Below are 15,664 nucleotides of genomic sequence, written 5' to 3' on the forward strand. Positions count from 1 at the left end.
AGATGGCCACGAAAGCCCCGCTGATGCAGCTGAGTGAGAATACGGTGTCGCCAAGTAGTATTGTACACCTTACTGATATCGAGGAAGATTCCAATGCAGTGGTGTCTACATAGGAAAGCCTGCTGAAGAGTCAGATTGTTGACAGTGGACCGAAATCTTTGGAATTCACACTGAAAGCAGCTAAAGAGTTGCCTGGTCTAACAGCCAGACCAGACGACGGCTAACAATTCACTCCTCACTCTTTCCTAAACAACTCGTTAAGGCGATACTCTGATAACTACTGGGACATGTGCGGTCCTTTGCTGGCTTGACGAGAGGTATCAGAATTGCCTCACTCCATGAGTTGGGGATCTTATCCATCTGCCATACCACATTAAAACATTCAAGGAGGATTTCTTCCGAATCAGTCGGCAAATGAAGCTTGCTGTATCGGGTCTGTTGGTGATTGGGTGCAGCGTCAGGAGTCGCTGACAGGACTGATTCCATCCACCACGTGGAGAAAAGATAGTTATAACTTTCGGAATCATTGGAACCAAAGTCGAATTTTCTCCTCCCTGCAGTCGCACGGTAACGTCAGATTCTGGTTTGGATTTGCAATGCTTTGCTCAACGTTCTCTTCCAGCGTCTGAGCGATGTCTCCAGGTGCTGTTTGGAGACATCCTCCTGTGTGCACAGCGGCCATTGGCGAACAACTGCACCTACCAGAAATCCTCGTGATGTCTTCCCATAATGGCGTAGAACAAGTGGAACGGTTGATGGAGTCCAGGAATGCTATCCATGATATTTTCTTGCTCTCATTAATCACACGTCGGGAATTTGCTCTCGCAATTCGGAAGGCAATATGTTTGTCTGCCGTAAGACGGCTTTTAAATCGTCGAAGGGCTACCTGCCTGTTCCTACTGACTGAACAGGACTCAACCGTTCACCAAGGCAAAGGTCACCTCCGAATATGACCTGAGGACTTTGGGGTGGATAAATCAGCGGCATGATGGATCACTTGTGTGATCAAACCCACCAATCCTGGACACTGTCGCAGTGTTCAATCATAACTAGCCGGCTGAATAGCGCCCAGTTAGCCTTGCTTACCATCCATGTTGGTGGCTTCTCTTCATATAGTGTTCCGTCAAGTAGGTGAATGCGAAGTGGGAAGTGGCCATTGGAATGGAGGTCGTCCTACTGAACAGAGTCTGCGAGTGCTGGAGACAAGAGAGGATGAGAAGGACCAAGTAGCAGTACAAAAGTGAGTTTGAGTACCTGTGCTTAGGATGTGAAGTGTCATGTAGCTCCCCAAAACTCGATCCCGAGGGCAAGTAGAGGTCGAGTCGCACAAAACATTATGGGCATTGAAATTTCCCAGTAGAAGCAAAGGGAGTTGTGCCACAAGATCTATGAGAGCCTCAGAGTGGATTGCGTCTCGTGGAGGGATATACAGCGAGCAAACAGTGATCCTTTGACACCTACGAATTTCGACAGCAACTACTTGCAGGTCAGTAGCAAGGGGGAGAGCAGAGGAGTGATGCACGATATTGACAGAAACAGCCCTATCCCCAGTCAGGTGTCCTTTCCGGTGAAGGGTGTAGTCACATGTTATAGAGATGTCAGTGGCTATAAATTGTGGTTCTTGTAAACCCAAGCACAGAGGTTGTACCTCTCCTAGGAGTTTCAGTTCCTGCGTCTCAATCCATTAACGTTCCACTGTAATATGGAAGCCTTCTATCATGGTGGTTGCACTTTCACCCTGTCTTTACACCAGGGAGGGGAGCACGTGAAAGTCGAGGACTCAGTGTTGGGGCCAGATGATTGCCCCAGTCCGACATCAAGCTACGTTAGTTTTACCGAAGAGCGAAGAGAGAATTAGGTAGTAGGATGTCCACAGTGTCGGACCGTTTACATGTAGGCTCCGTCAGTGGTGGACCCTTGGCCTTTGATTTTTTGGTCTAGGTTGGCTTTGGTGCCAATACCACAACAGTGGTAGTGGCACCACTGGACGATGGACCAGACTAAATCTTGGGACGTGCAGAGAGCTCAGCAACGTTAGCGACAACAGACTTGTCTGATGTTTTCGGAGGGGCTTTGAAGGAATAGCAGTTGCACAAGTGCATCAGCAAACACAGATGCTAGTGCTGACACCAGCAACCGGCGTTTGGGTAGCAACATTGGTCTTCGAAACAGGTCGTTTAAGAGCGAACGCAAAGGAGATAGCAAATGCTGCGGGTTGCGTGTCCTTATAGATCCTTTTGGTCTCTTCATATGAAATGTGTCTCTTTGTTACCCTTCTACAACGAAGACAATGCTGCCCCTGTTCCAGACAGTGCGATCGCGAGAGCAGTTGCACTTTGGAGGAGATGCACAACCATCACCTTCATGGGCGGCCTTACCACATTTGCAGCCCCCTTACAACCCGAGGTGGTGTGCTCAAACCACTACGAGGTAAAACAGTGGCGGAGGAAACCAGCCTTAAGGAGCTCAGGAAGTTTGGTACTGCCAAAGGTCAGTATAAATAAGTTCGATTGCACGAGATCACCATCGACCGATATCATTAAGTTCTGCACATCTACGATGCCCACCTGGGACCACTTGCTTTCAGTTGTTCTCGGGGAATGTCAACCAGATCCCTGCAAGTCACAACACCTTTGCTGTAGTTTAAGGTGTTGTGCAGTTCACTTTCTGCTGCATACTCCTAGAGGCACTGAGCTTTCTGGACGTTTTTAAGTTGTTCGGAATTGTACGTTTCTACCAAAGAGTGCCATTTCGCAAGCGCTTGACAGATTTGAAAGTTCTAGCCATTCCCTCTAACCGTTTTTGTGTGTGACAAGGAGAAACTCTCTCAGTACTCCACATTCTGGCCACTAGCATGCTTTCTGTTACTCAATACTGACAGAGTCTGCGTAAATCCCAAGTCTGGAGGACTGGCTACACCAGCTCTCTTGTTTTTTTGAGTGTTGGTACCTACCAGCGTCAGCTGGGAGGAGGAAGAGAAGATTTAGAAGGATCCATCTCGGTCCCACGAGCAGCTAGGGAACTAGTGGTCCACTTAGAGCCACACATGCCTAGGCAAGCCTTATACAACTGAGGTGCGGTAGGGTCCCCAGAGGTTGCCCGCTAACGACTGTTCCGCCCCAACAGCCAAGCATCTCATCAGAACGCAGCACACATTAAGGTTGAGGGTATTTTTTTAGAGAGGTCTGTACCATCCTCGCGATCTGGGCGGTCAAGCCAAAATCCCCATTCCCTGAGACACACAATGTTCCACCGCCGCGCCGCAAGGTGATCGCTGGAGCATGTCCAGAGCTTACGGTGAGAGGAGACTGGCGGCGCTGACCGGTCCCCAGCTCAGTAATCCTGGGGTCGCCAAGGCCGTACACAGCAAACGAATGCTGAGCCCCCGAAGGGGGGGAGGGGACAAATACGACCGACTGCTACAACGACGTTAAGAACCCTCACTGATATATAGTATAAATGACGTCAACTACAAAAATTAAAAAAAAAAAGATCTTCTTTCCACACCTAATGTCCGCTTTCGTATTATTAGTACCAAGGCCAAAATAAAGCTATTTCTTTTGACGAATAGTTAAAAAAAAGTAATCCGCTGTTCACTAGTGCCGGCCGACGCTGTGTTCCCAAAAGGGAAACATTTAACACTCCCTGCTACGACGGCGAAGTAGTATACATCACGTCTGCGGCAGACAAAGAGGAGATGTTACGATAGGTCATTCCCAGAGCTAACTGCCTCTATTTGCTTGCCGCAAGCACTCCACTCTTCTCATAGCGGGCGCTGCGCCGACAGTGTAGAGGCGAGCTGCAGGCCAGCGACACCCAAGTTCGCCGTCGGGCAGACGGGCTCGCCAATTCAAATCACTGTATCGATAAACAACCGGCACAGCTAGTCCTGTAATTCTTCCTCCGTTTCAGTGAGAGTAGCAATGTCATCAGTGATCTTAACATTGATACCCTTGCTCATTGGTTCTTAGTTAATCTCTTGAACCTTTCTTTTATTTCCGTCATTGATTCTTTGATGTATTGCTTCAACAGCAAGGGCCTAAGCATATATCCCTAACCTGCAGTCTTTTCAAACAGAGTACTTATTCTTCAGTTGAAACTTCCGGGCTGAGAGGCAGTGGTCGATGTATAAAATTTCCACCTAACGTATCGTCTCCATCTGCGGGAGACATCTTCTGAGGTCGTCCGGCTACTGCCACTGGGGCTCCTGATACTCTCGCATTTATAGAGCGTATAGAGAGCACCACCATTCGTCACGTCATGTCGACGGTATGCCTATCTTTGGAAGGCGTCATCATTCTCGGTTAAGAGTAATCGATTGTCATTCTGCTGGCGCAACGTCGATATCCATATTTTGTCTAACTTTAAAACTTCCTCTTTTCTTTAAAATTGTTGTGGTGTTTGTGAATCTCTATTGCTTCTCTATACATGCACGTGTGATAATGGGATGTTCGTGCAAGAACGCTTGTATCATTAAATTTAATTTCGTTGTTCCCATTTCGAAAAACATGCTCAGCTACGGCCGATTTTTCGATGTGCCCTAAGCGACAGTTTCCTTTATGTTCAGCTAAGCGGGTGTTTACACTTCTTTTCGTTGTTCCAACATATACTTGTCCACACCCCAGGTGTTGCTAGGAGGTGTCGGGCGTCTTTTGCAGTTCATAAATATTCCTTAATCTTCTTGGTGGGTCTCAAGATCGTTCGATTAAGAAGTGCAACAGACGCCCGAATGCTATACACAGGTCAGCATATCCCGTGAATGTGACTCGATTTTTCTGTAGTCTCGTTTCCATTATCAATCGCAACATCAAACTGCCTCTCTGGTGCTTTCACGTTTCCCAAGGCCAAAAGTGATCGTCATCTATCGCATCCTCTATATTCTTTTCCATTCTTCTGTACATTATTCTCGTAAGTACTTTGGATGCTTTAGCTGTTTAGCTGGTTGTGCGAGACTAAAAGAAAATCGAGTCACATTCTAATTCTAATACTGGAATTCCTATCACTTCCATATCGTCTCCTCCTTCTTCCCTATCACGTCATCAGAGAAATTCCTCCACTTATAGAATTCTTCAGTGTACTATTTCCACCTATCCGCTCCCCTTCAGTCGTGCATACTTATAATCGCTAAAAAAATTAAAACTGAAGCGACAGAAGAAGGCTTGAACAAAGAGCAGTAAAGGTAGAACTGGGTATCCTATTTGAAATGTTCGTTACCCGCAACCGACTGTAGCGAGACAGCCGCTGTCACAGTAGGCGGCGACCACTTTGCAGGGACGATGCAGACGCCCTCTGTGGCGGCTAACTGGCGCCGCAGTCAGGTGGGAGGACGCCTTTCATCTTGCCGCGCGCTCAGCCGAGTGCCGGCGCGTCGCCCTTTCCGCCGCCCCCTCACGCACTCACTGCCGCCCAGGTGGTCGATAGCAATGAGCAGGGGAGCGCCCCCGAGAGGCGGGGCCCCGCGCCCGCCTGGATTACGTCCCGTCGTCACCTGCTAACCGCGTCCATCTCCGCTCCACTGTCGTCGCTGCACTCGAACAGAAAACACTGTTCTACAGATGATGAAAAGATGATATTTACGAAGAATACGGTAGAATTTGTTTATGTTGTTTGTACCTTAGAACCCTAAAAGAAAGTAGTTTTGAACTTTATGTACAAAACACTTTCCTAACGTTCTCCAAATTATTATTTATTTATTTGATAAAGAGCCGATTTTCGGCCTCTTAGGCCATCGTCCGGTGGCAACTGAATGTCGAAAACGCAGATAAAAGGAGGTACGACTTACAAATACATCAAGCCCAATAGGCTAGCCACGCGGTCTAACACGTTGCTTCCCGAGCGGGAAGGCGTGCTGGTCCCCGGCGCGAATGCACTCGGCGGATTAGTGTGGAGGTTCGGTGTGCCGGCCAGCCTGTGGAAGGTTTTTAAGGCGATTTTCCATCTACCCCAGCGAATGCGGGCTGGTTCCCCTTATTCCGCCTCAGTTATACTGTGTTGACTATTGCTGCGCAAACACCGTTTCCACATACAAGTAAACAAGAATTCCTCTACCACGCAAACATCTGGAGTTACACTTGTCTGGTATGAGACGTTCGCGGGCGGTGGGACGGGGAGGGGGGGGGGGGGGGTTCCACTGGGAGCCGAATTGCGCAGTAACCCAGGGTTCGGTGTGGGGCGGCGGTGGGGTGAGTGGACTGCTGTAGCCTGTTGTGGGGTTGTGGACCACTGAGGGCTACGCCTGGACGAAGCCTACCCGTCGTTTCTAGGTCCCAGATTAATATATACATACGTACACCTATACCACTTACACAGCAAATGCAATAATAATGACATATGGCCGGCCGGAGTGGCCGAGCGGTTAAAGGCGCTACAGTCTGGAACCGCACGACCACTACGGTCGCAGGTTCGAATCCTGCCTCGGGCATGGATGTGTGTGATGTCCTTAGGTTAGTTAGGTTTAAGTAGTTCTAAGTTCTAGGGGACTTATGACCACAGCAGTTGAGTCCCATAGTGCTCAGAGCCATTTGAACCAATAATGACATATAAAATGTTCGCAAAGATAGTACTCGTATTACGTTTTTTGTAGTCGTCAGCGCCAGCTGTGTCGTGTATATCAGGACATTATTATAATTTGCTATTATACGAAAGACGCTGCTGTGTTTCATTACATTGTTTATTACAAAAGGCCTATTTCGGCTTTATTGCCATCTAAAGATTATCAGTGAAAAGTACTTAGTTTGGTACAATATTACAAATTTTCGAGTTGCGTATTTTTACGAAAACAACATCATGAAATTGTCACAAACCTCCTGCACCGCAACACGGTCTGGGATAACCAATTCCATAGCAAACAACAGGTTTAAATTACATATGAGCTCAGAACCACGTACGCACGGATCATACAAGCAATATAATATAGCTGCTAATAACAAATATATGACGTACAGAATAAAACAGAAGTAAATAGCCTGTAAGCATGTAATCTCGCTGACTCAGCTCTCAATAGAACTGTTACGAACAGTCATTGTCAAATAAACTTTCATAATACGGCAATTACATAAACATCCGCTCCAAGAAATAGTTTAACATCTGCTATAGGTCCATCATCACCAATGTCAGACATCGATGTTTTAAGGATATCAGGACCACCCGATTTATGTAGCAAGCCATAATTCTGTAGTACCTTAAATTGTCCACTTAAAAATTTGAAATATTGTACCAAACCATGCTCTTTTTACTGAGAACATGAAGATGGAAATCATGCCAGATTGTCCTATTGTAATAAACAATATAATCAAAGACAGCAACGACTTTGGTCTCATAACATAATATAATAATGCCCTAATTACGTTTTATGTCTCGTAGAAAGACAAGTAACTAAAAATGGAAAATGAAGTTTTTTATGTGGATAGCCATACATTTACCAGTGTATGTACTCGACGTCACTAACTGAGCCTATGTGTGTGGCGCTCCACTCCGAGGTAAGCCGCTTGGATTCCTGGTGGTGCAGAATTTTCACTGGCACTAGTTGGCCAGCACGGGAAGACAGATGGTGACGTATAGTTCTTGACCACCAACCTTTGCGCCAATGTACTGCATTAAATTACAACCCTTTCTGCAATCCCTGATGAAATGAGATCATGTGACACTGTTGACAATGACCCATTCGTCTGATGGGCAGGTTAAGCTCGGCAGCCCCTAGATGCTATTCTAGGAGAGTGGACTATGTTCCGGCATCGTGATTCACCCTCTCCCAATTTTTCATCCCTAACAACGTAAACTAAACACTAAACTGTGCAAAAAACTCATCACAGTCATCCAAATGGCACAAATACACACTTGAAACTTCGTTACAGGTCAACAGAAACAAAGGCAAACCACCACTACTAGGATGTTGCCTGGAAAGACGACAAAGGATTCCAGCACTTGCTCCCCTACGTTCCTTTCCTGAGTATGGGACTTTATAGAAAAAACCGTAACATCTAACAAGAGACGAAAATTAAGATGAATTTACAACTGGATTGTAATACTTGTATAATAGAAAAATGATTTAACGTAGAAGAACAAAGCAAGTGAGTTTCGTTATCTAAAGCTAAGATGGCGTTCTGTATCACATATTTATTGATTTCAGGTAACAACAGAAGGGTCATCTTTCTATTTTTCTTAACAGTATGTAAAACGTCACATTCTATATCGTATGATTAGCGGATATTTTCCTCTTGGGGGATCACACTCATATGCATTCTCAAGTGTAACTTGAAATGTCGCAGACTGTAGGATAAGCCTAAATCGAATATCATGTTATTTCCACCATGACGTGTCATTTAATCATGTCGGACTTGCACTTCAGAAAGGTTAAAGATCGGAAATCAAGGTTGTGTAAAATGAATAAAAAGTAGTTTACAGTCAATTGACGGAACTTCCTTTCCAAAAATCAAACCGTTCGGGTTCTTTTCTGTTATAAGAGGTCAGGTAAAAGTTGAATCGCTTTTTCCTAACCTGCAGCGTCTGTAATGTTACGATAATCTCAATGCCACAGCTCTGCCTGACTGACCGACGTACACATATCCACGGTGCTTAGCTATAATTTTACAAACACCACCCTGTGTGAATGGTTGCAGTTTGTCTTTAGTGTAAAAAAAAATCAAGATATGTTGTTATTCTAAAACAAATGTCTATCACTCCGAGACTTCAAATTTTATGTGATGGTTCTCAATTTTTTTCCACATGTAGGATGGTGCATCAGTTTTTAGAGCTTGTGACTGGTTCCTGCTAGTCATCTTGTAGAGGTGGTGCCATTTAACGCTTTTTATTTTCTCGTATAACATTATGTGTCAGACCCTAGCTATAGCCAATAATGAAAGTGATAAATCTGATAGTCTGTTGGTTGAATCATTCGAACGTTACATGCAAATGGAGCATCTATATTTTTTATTTGCATTTACTTACATGTAGGACGAGGAATCTACTATAGATCTTATATGTATATACAACCTGAATAATTGGAACAGTAATTCTGTTTTTAGTTATAGCAACTGCATTTATAGGATATGTTTCACCTGATGCCGGTCACTTGAACTTATTCTTATTTTTACAGGAATTTGTGGTGGCTATTTGGCATTATTTTTGAGCTTTGTTTTAAATTTGATGATTCTTCTGGAAAGTTCCAGAAAATTAACAGAAATACACTAAATTGATAATTAGATGTTGAGCTACATGTAAGTCAAAATACCACATACAGATCTTCTAGGCACGTCAGAACCTGGATTCATATGAATTCCCTTCACAATGGCTTTCGGAATTCATCTATTTCTTGATCCATATAACTACTGAGTTCAGACGAAGGAATGCAATAACATTAAATCTAATGACGCTATATCTTCGTGTTCTTATCACCGCTACGCTATTAGGTCAAATGTATCCGGATCGCAAATTCGGTATATAATCTGATAGGGATTCTACCACCTCCTGGAGCTTTGTTCAATTTCAGTGATTTCAGCTGTCTTTCAACAGAGCTGAAACTAATCTCTGATCACTCCTCTTTGCGGTGGTATGAGAATTAAGGCCCTGAAATATGAGAAAAGTGCAGTTAGGTTTCACATGATCGATGCTTTTGCAATCCATGCCGATCGATTTGAATAAATCATTCATTTCGAGCCCTAAATATTGTGACGAAAAACAACAGCAACAAGGAAAAGTAATTAATGTAGAATAATGAAATTACGGGAATACATTTATTTAGGTAACATATTTAAGTGATAAACATCGCAAGATCACAGGTTAATGCAAGCGCGAGGTGACTGCAAATGTGAAATGTTGGTACATTGATCAACAGTGTTACCGCCAGAAAGTTGAATGCAAGCATTCAAACATGCCTGCATTGTGTTGTACAGGTGCCGGATGTGAGATGGAGTAACATGCCTGTTGGAACTGGTCCGTCAATACAGGGACGGCTAGTGCTGGTTGCGGGTAACGTCAGAGTTGTCGTCCGATGACGTCAATATGCGCTCGAGTGGAGGCAGATCTGGTGATGGAGCAAACCAAGACAACACATAGACACTCTGTAGAGCATGTTGTTGTTGTGGTCTTCAGTCCTGAGACTGGTTTGATGCAGCTCTCCATGCTACTCTATCCTGTGCAAGCTTTTTCATCTCCCAGTACCTACTGCAACCTACATCCTTCTGAATCTGCTTGGTGTATTCATCTCTTGGTCTCCCTCTACGATTTTTACCCTCCACGCTGCCCTCCAATACTAAATTGGTGATCCCTTGATGCCTCAGAACATGTCCTACCAACCGATCCCTTCTTCTGGTCAAGTTGTGCCACAAACTTCTCTTCTCCCCAATCCTATTCAATACTTCCTCATTAGTTATGTGATCTACCCATCTAATCTTCAGCATTCTTCTATAGCACCACATTTCGAAAGCTTCTATTCTCTTCTTGTCCAAACTATTTATCGTCCATGTTTCACTTCCATACATGGCTACACTCCATACGAATACTTTCAGAAATGACTTCCTGACACTTAAATCAATACTGGATGTTAACAAATTTCTCTTCTTCAGGAACGCTTTCCTTGCCATTGCCAGCCTACATTTTATATCCTCTCTACTTCGACCATCATCAGTTATTTTGCTCCCCAAATAGCAAAACTCCTTAACTACTTTAAGTGCCTCATTTCCTAATCTAATTCCCTCAGCATCACCCGACTTAATTAGACTACATTCCATTATCCTTGTTTTGCTTTTGTTGACATTCATCTTATATCCTCCTTTCAAGACACTGTCCATTCCATTCAACTGCTCTTCCAAGTCCTTCGCTGTCTCTGACAGAATTACAATGTCATCGGCGAACCTCAAAGTTTTTATTTCTTCTCCATGAATTTTAATACCTACTCCGAATTTTTCTTTTGTTTCCTTTACTGCTTGCTCAATATACAGATTGAACAACATCGGGGAGAGGCTACAACCCTGTCTTACTCCCTTCCCAACCACTGCTTCCCTTTCATGTCCCTCGACTCTTATAACTGCCATCTGGTTTCTGTACAAATTGTAAATAGCCTTTCGCTCCCTGTATTTTACCCCTGCCACCTTTAGAATTTGAAAGAGAGTATTCCAGTCAACATTGTCAAAAGCTTTCTCTAAGTCTACAAATGCTAGAAACGTAGGTTTGCCTTTCCTTAATCTGTAGAGCATGTTGGGCTAAAACAGCGCTTTGTTGGCGTAAGTTAGCATGTTGGAATAACCCCCCCCCCCCCTTTCATGGAATGCTGTACATGGATGCACAACAGATCGAATCACCAAACTGATGTATAATTTTGCACTCATGATGCGTAGGTTAACCGCGTGACTGCTCCTCGTGTCATACGAAATCGCTCGTCAGACCACAACTGCAGGTGAAGGTCCAGTGGGTCTAGCACGCAGACATGTTGGTTGCAGGCCCTCAGCGGTCCTCCTTCTAACCAACACAAGCCCATCGCTGGCACCGAGTCAGAACCAGCTTTCATCAGGAAACACAGCAGACCTCAATTCTACCGTCCACTGTGCTCTCGCTTGACACCGCTGAAGCCGCAATCGGTGGTGGCCCTGCGTCAGTAGAATGCATGCTACAGGGCTTCCGGCTCGGAGCTGTCCTTGAGTAACCGATTAGTATCAGTTCTTTCTGTCACTGTGGTCCCCACTGCTGCTCAAACTGCCGCTGCAGATTCTAACACTCTGCGTGGTGTCTGTTTGTTCTAAGTCGTGTCTCCCTACCACTTTCGCGCAACGACGCTCTGAGCGTGTTTTTTAGGGAATTGACTAGTTTGAACCTGGGAACCTGTTGCTGGTAACGAGACGCCAGACCACACATGAAATGTAGAGTTCAGAAGAGTTCAGTGAGACTAGCGATGATATAACCAAATACTTAATTATTTCAGCGTCAGCTCCACTGCACTCCCTGTAAACGAATCTTAATACTAACTAAATTTAGTGGGAGAGGTTCAAGGCTTTCCTATTTTTAGTTAGCTGGTAAAATAACGTCGAAAAAGCAGTTAAGTTTACCATTGGAAATTTTATTCTACTCACAAAACATTGTTTATATATTGCACAATCGATAAAAGGAAATGTTTCAATACAGGACGATAAAAACTAACTGCGTTCAATAAAAATGTGAACGAATATTCCCTGAATGGGTTTCCAAGTTCTACAATGGATCGAAGGATGACCTATGCCATATCACAGTTATAATCTGGGTTTAAATTAAGTTTCACAAAAGAGAAAACTATCAAAATGGTCTACAGTGACCCTCAATTATCTTTAATTACTTATCAAACTTGTCGTAAATTACAGTGGCTGATGTGGCTTCTCAATAATTATACAACAGAAAAATCATCGCGTTTCAGATTTTAACTTACGTAGCAAATGTGAATACCATGAGCTTCAATTGACGATCGACACTAGTATTACGCAAAACGGGGGTGTAGACTTCTGCAGTTCTGAGTGAAGCTTTATACGCTGTTATGCGGCATCGCGTGCGTTCATTGCCTTGTCGTTGGTTAGGCACTGTCAGGAGGGGTCGGGCAACGCAGCTCCATCCAGCTCGCCGTCTCGGAAGCAACTCTTTCCTAACTTCTCGTTACTACAATTTACCGAAGTTGGTTTAAAAAAAAACTATCTGGCTGTGTTTTCATCTGACCAATCAGGGTCTCAATGTTAACCTTAAGCTCCGCCTACAAAAATTCTGTCTATCCAATGAGAAACGTTATACTATTCTTGGTGGGACAATGTTTGTAAAGTTTGCAACGTAACAGAGACGCGAAAAAGTCTCACGCTAAAACTTGCAGCTGGTGTGGCCGTTGCAGTGTTATCGTAAGATCTATACTGTTCTTCTGGAGGGCTCTATCCTTTAACATGGGCTGGGGGGTGGTCCTGTCGGTTACTTTTCGTGGTGGGGCAATGTTTCTAACGTTTGCAACGTAACAGAGACGCGAAAAAGTCTCACGCTAAAACTTGCGGCTGGTGTGGCCCTTTTAGTGTAATCGTAAGATCTATACTGTTCCTCTGGAGGGCTTTAGCTTTTAACATGGGCTGGGGGGTGGTCCTGTCGGTCAGCTGGCGACGTGGGTGTCTGTCCCTTATCACAGGGTCTTCTAGCTTAACACGGTTCTGCTCTCGGCTTCTGATCTCGTTTCTCCCCTCGGAACTGCGTCTGTCTCACGGTGGGAAGGTATGACATGCAATTAGGCATTCTTGTGTTAGTCTGTGATATTCCATTTGCTCATTCGTTACCCGTATTACTTTGGTTAATTTAATGTCACGATTTATTCGGAGCTATGTGACATACTACTGGATTTGCTTATCATGTCAGGGTTTTCATGGAAGGTGTTGGATTTGCCGGACACCTTACAAGATGCAGTACGGTGTGACAGAGCCATACCCGTTTCACAATTATCCTCTCTCTCTCTCTCTCTCTCTCTCTCTCTCTCTCTCTCTCTCTCTCTCTCTCAGTAGTGCTACGTATCCATCTGGTACCCGGCCTTCTTGCAACCGTACATTCCCATACCCACGGCTGGCAGACATCATGTACAGTTGCTACATTCGTCCTAACTCTTCCTGCAATATCGCAAAGGGGACATTCAGCTTTTCATAGGCCTATCACACGCTCACGTTGAAACTCAGTCATGTATTGATAATGGAATATTTATCACCTCAGAGGTTATTAACTCTCACTACCCGTACAGTGTGTATCTAAAGTAGGTCTGATTTGCATTCTCATAGCGGCGCTACTGGTGTTACGATTATTTCCCCTCAGTGTATGCTATACCAAATTGTACGTTTTAAACTCCTTGTACAGTTACCATAATGTATTAATATTTCTTTTTAGTAGGCGCAAATTTTATTTTCTCTTGCTTCAGAACGATAACGTATTATGCGTAAGGATTTTACTATATGAAGGCACCCAACAATGTTGTCAGCCATGTTATAATATGAGCGTAACTTCTTTTGTAGCTCAGCTTGCATAAGTACAGTACTTTTAACAATATTTGTCACTGACACGTCTTTGCGATAATTCGATATGCCGTTTTATTTTTCTATTCTATACTTCCACTGTAACCACTCCCGTCCGACATTACTAATATTTTTGTGTTATTGCACCCATATTTCCCTCGTTTTTAGTGATTAATGGAACTGACTACCGAAAAAATTTGTCGAAGCTAGTTATCAAGTGAAATAGGAAAAGTGACCCAGAAGGCGTCCGTCTTTCTGTACAAGCGAAAGTCGTCGCTGTTCTCTATGGGCTTTGTGTCTTCATTTATAAAGCCCTCTGCTGAAAACCGAAAATGTTGCAATCCTGTACTATATATTGGCAAAATTCTAAAATATTCATAGTTATTCCAGTTTCACTGACAACTTAAGAAGCTTATGTAGGTTATTTCCAATGCCTCACAACGCTATAGAAACAGTAGCGAACAATTTTAGCAAACGGGCATCGTAACTGTTCCTTCGTGGCGCTGGTATACATTTGCGACACCCTGCGCAATTGAAGTTAACATTTCCACACCCAATCACAGAATCCAATAAGCAGAGATGTGAGGTTGAGCTCGGTCATTGCTATGCATGAGACCTGAACAGCGCATGAACCTCCTTCACTAGCCAATGCGAAATGAATACGCATAAGCCAAATTGCACCCATTTGACTGTTATAACTGTGCGTGATAGCCATAAAGGAGAGTAGCCTATAGGTATTTCCAATTAAAAGGTTAATTTTATTTCCTCAGCTATAAGCTGAAAGAAATCTTCAGATATATTTTGCAACGTACGATACAAATCGATTTAAAACAAGAAAATTTTTCACTTATAGGCATTCATATCCGCCCATCAAACTTCCTAACGCACGTGTCCACAACAAAAATAGGTATATTGTTTTTAACTTTATCTTTTAAGGGACCATCATTTAAATATTTATACTCGAATCTCCGTCTCATTTTTTTCCATATCTGTTAAGGGTATTCGCATATCACTTTAGTAATTCTTTTGCCAAGCTGACAATTCCAATACGACTAGCAGCTATCAGTCATTGGTACTTTTTTTTTAGGGAAATACGTAAACATCAGGCTTCGTGTAAGTCGTCAGTCCATATACCTGCTCAAAGCCCTTCTGTGTTCGCTGTTTCGATTCCTTTGGTCGTAGATTCCTTAGCAGTCCACTGGGGTCAATGGATGGTTGGTCTTACTAAAAATCGTGTCACGTTCACTTCTAAAATGCTGTTTTCCTGCTCTTTTCCGGATAATTAGAGTGACTGGGCTTCAGGCTGCCATTGGTGGTTTGCCGTCATTGCGTATTTATAGAAAATATTTAACGAGATGAGGAATCCAAACTTATATTGTTGTTTCCAACTTCCGCAGTTTTCTCGCTGTTGGTTCAAATGGCTCTGAGCACTATGAGACTTAACATCTGAGTTCATTAGTCCCCTCGAACTTAGAACTACTTAAACCTAACTAACCTAAGGACATCACACACATCCATGCCCGAGGCAGGATTCGATCCTGCGACCGTAGCGGTCGTGCGGTTCCACACTGAAGCGCCTAGAACCGCTCGGCCACTTTCTCGATGTTCTTTATGTTACTAGCTAGCTGTGCCTTGATTGTATTTCCATGACAGCAGGTAACCACGAAGGCGAAAGGATT

This window comes from Schistocerca piceifrons, chromosome 2 (genome assembly GCF_021461385.2).
Source record: "Schistocerca piceifrons isolate TAMUIC-IGC-003096 chromosome 2, iqSchPice1.1, whole genome shotgun sequence".
Lineage (NCBI taxonomy): Eukaryota > Metazoa > Arthropoda > Insecta > Orthoptera > Acrididae > Schistocerca > Schistocerca piceifrons.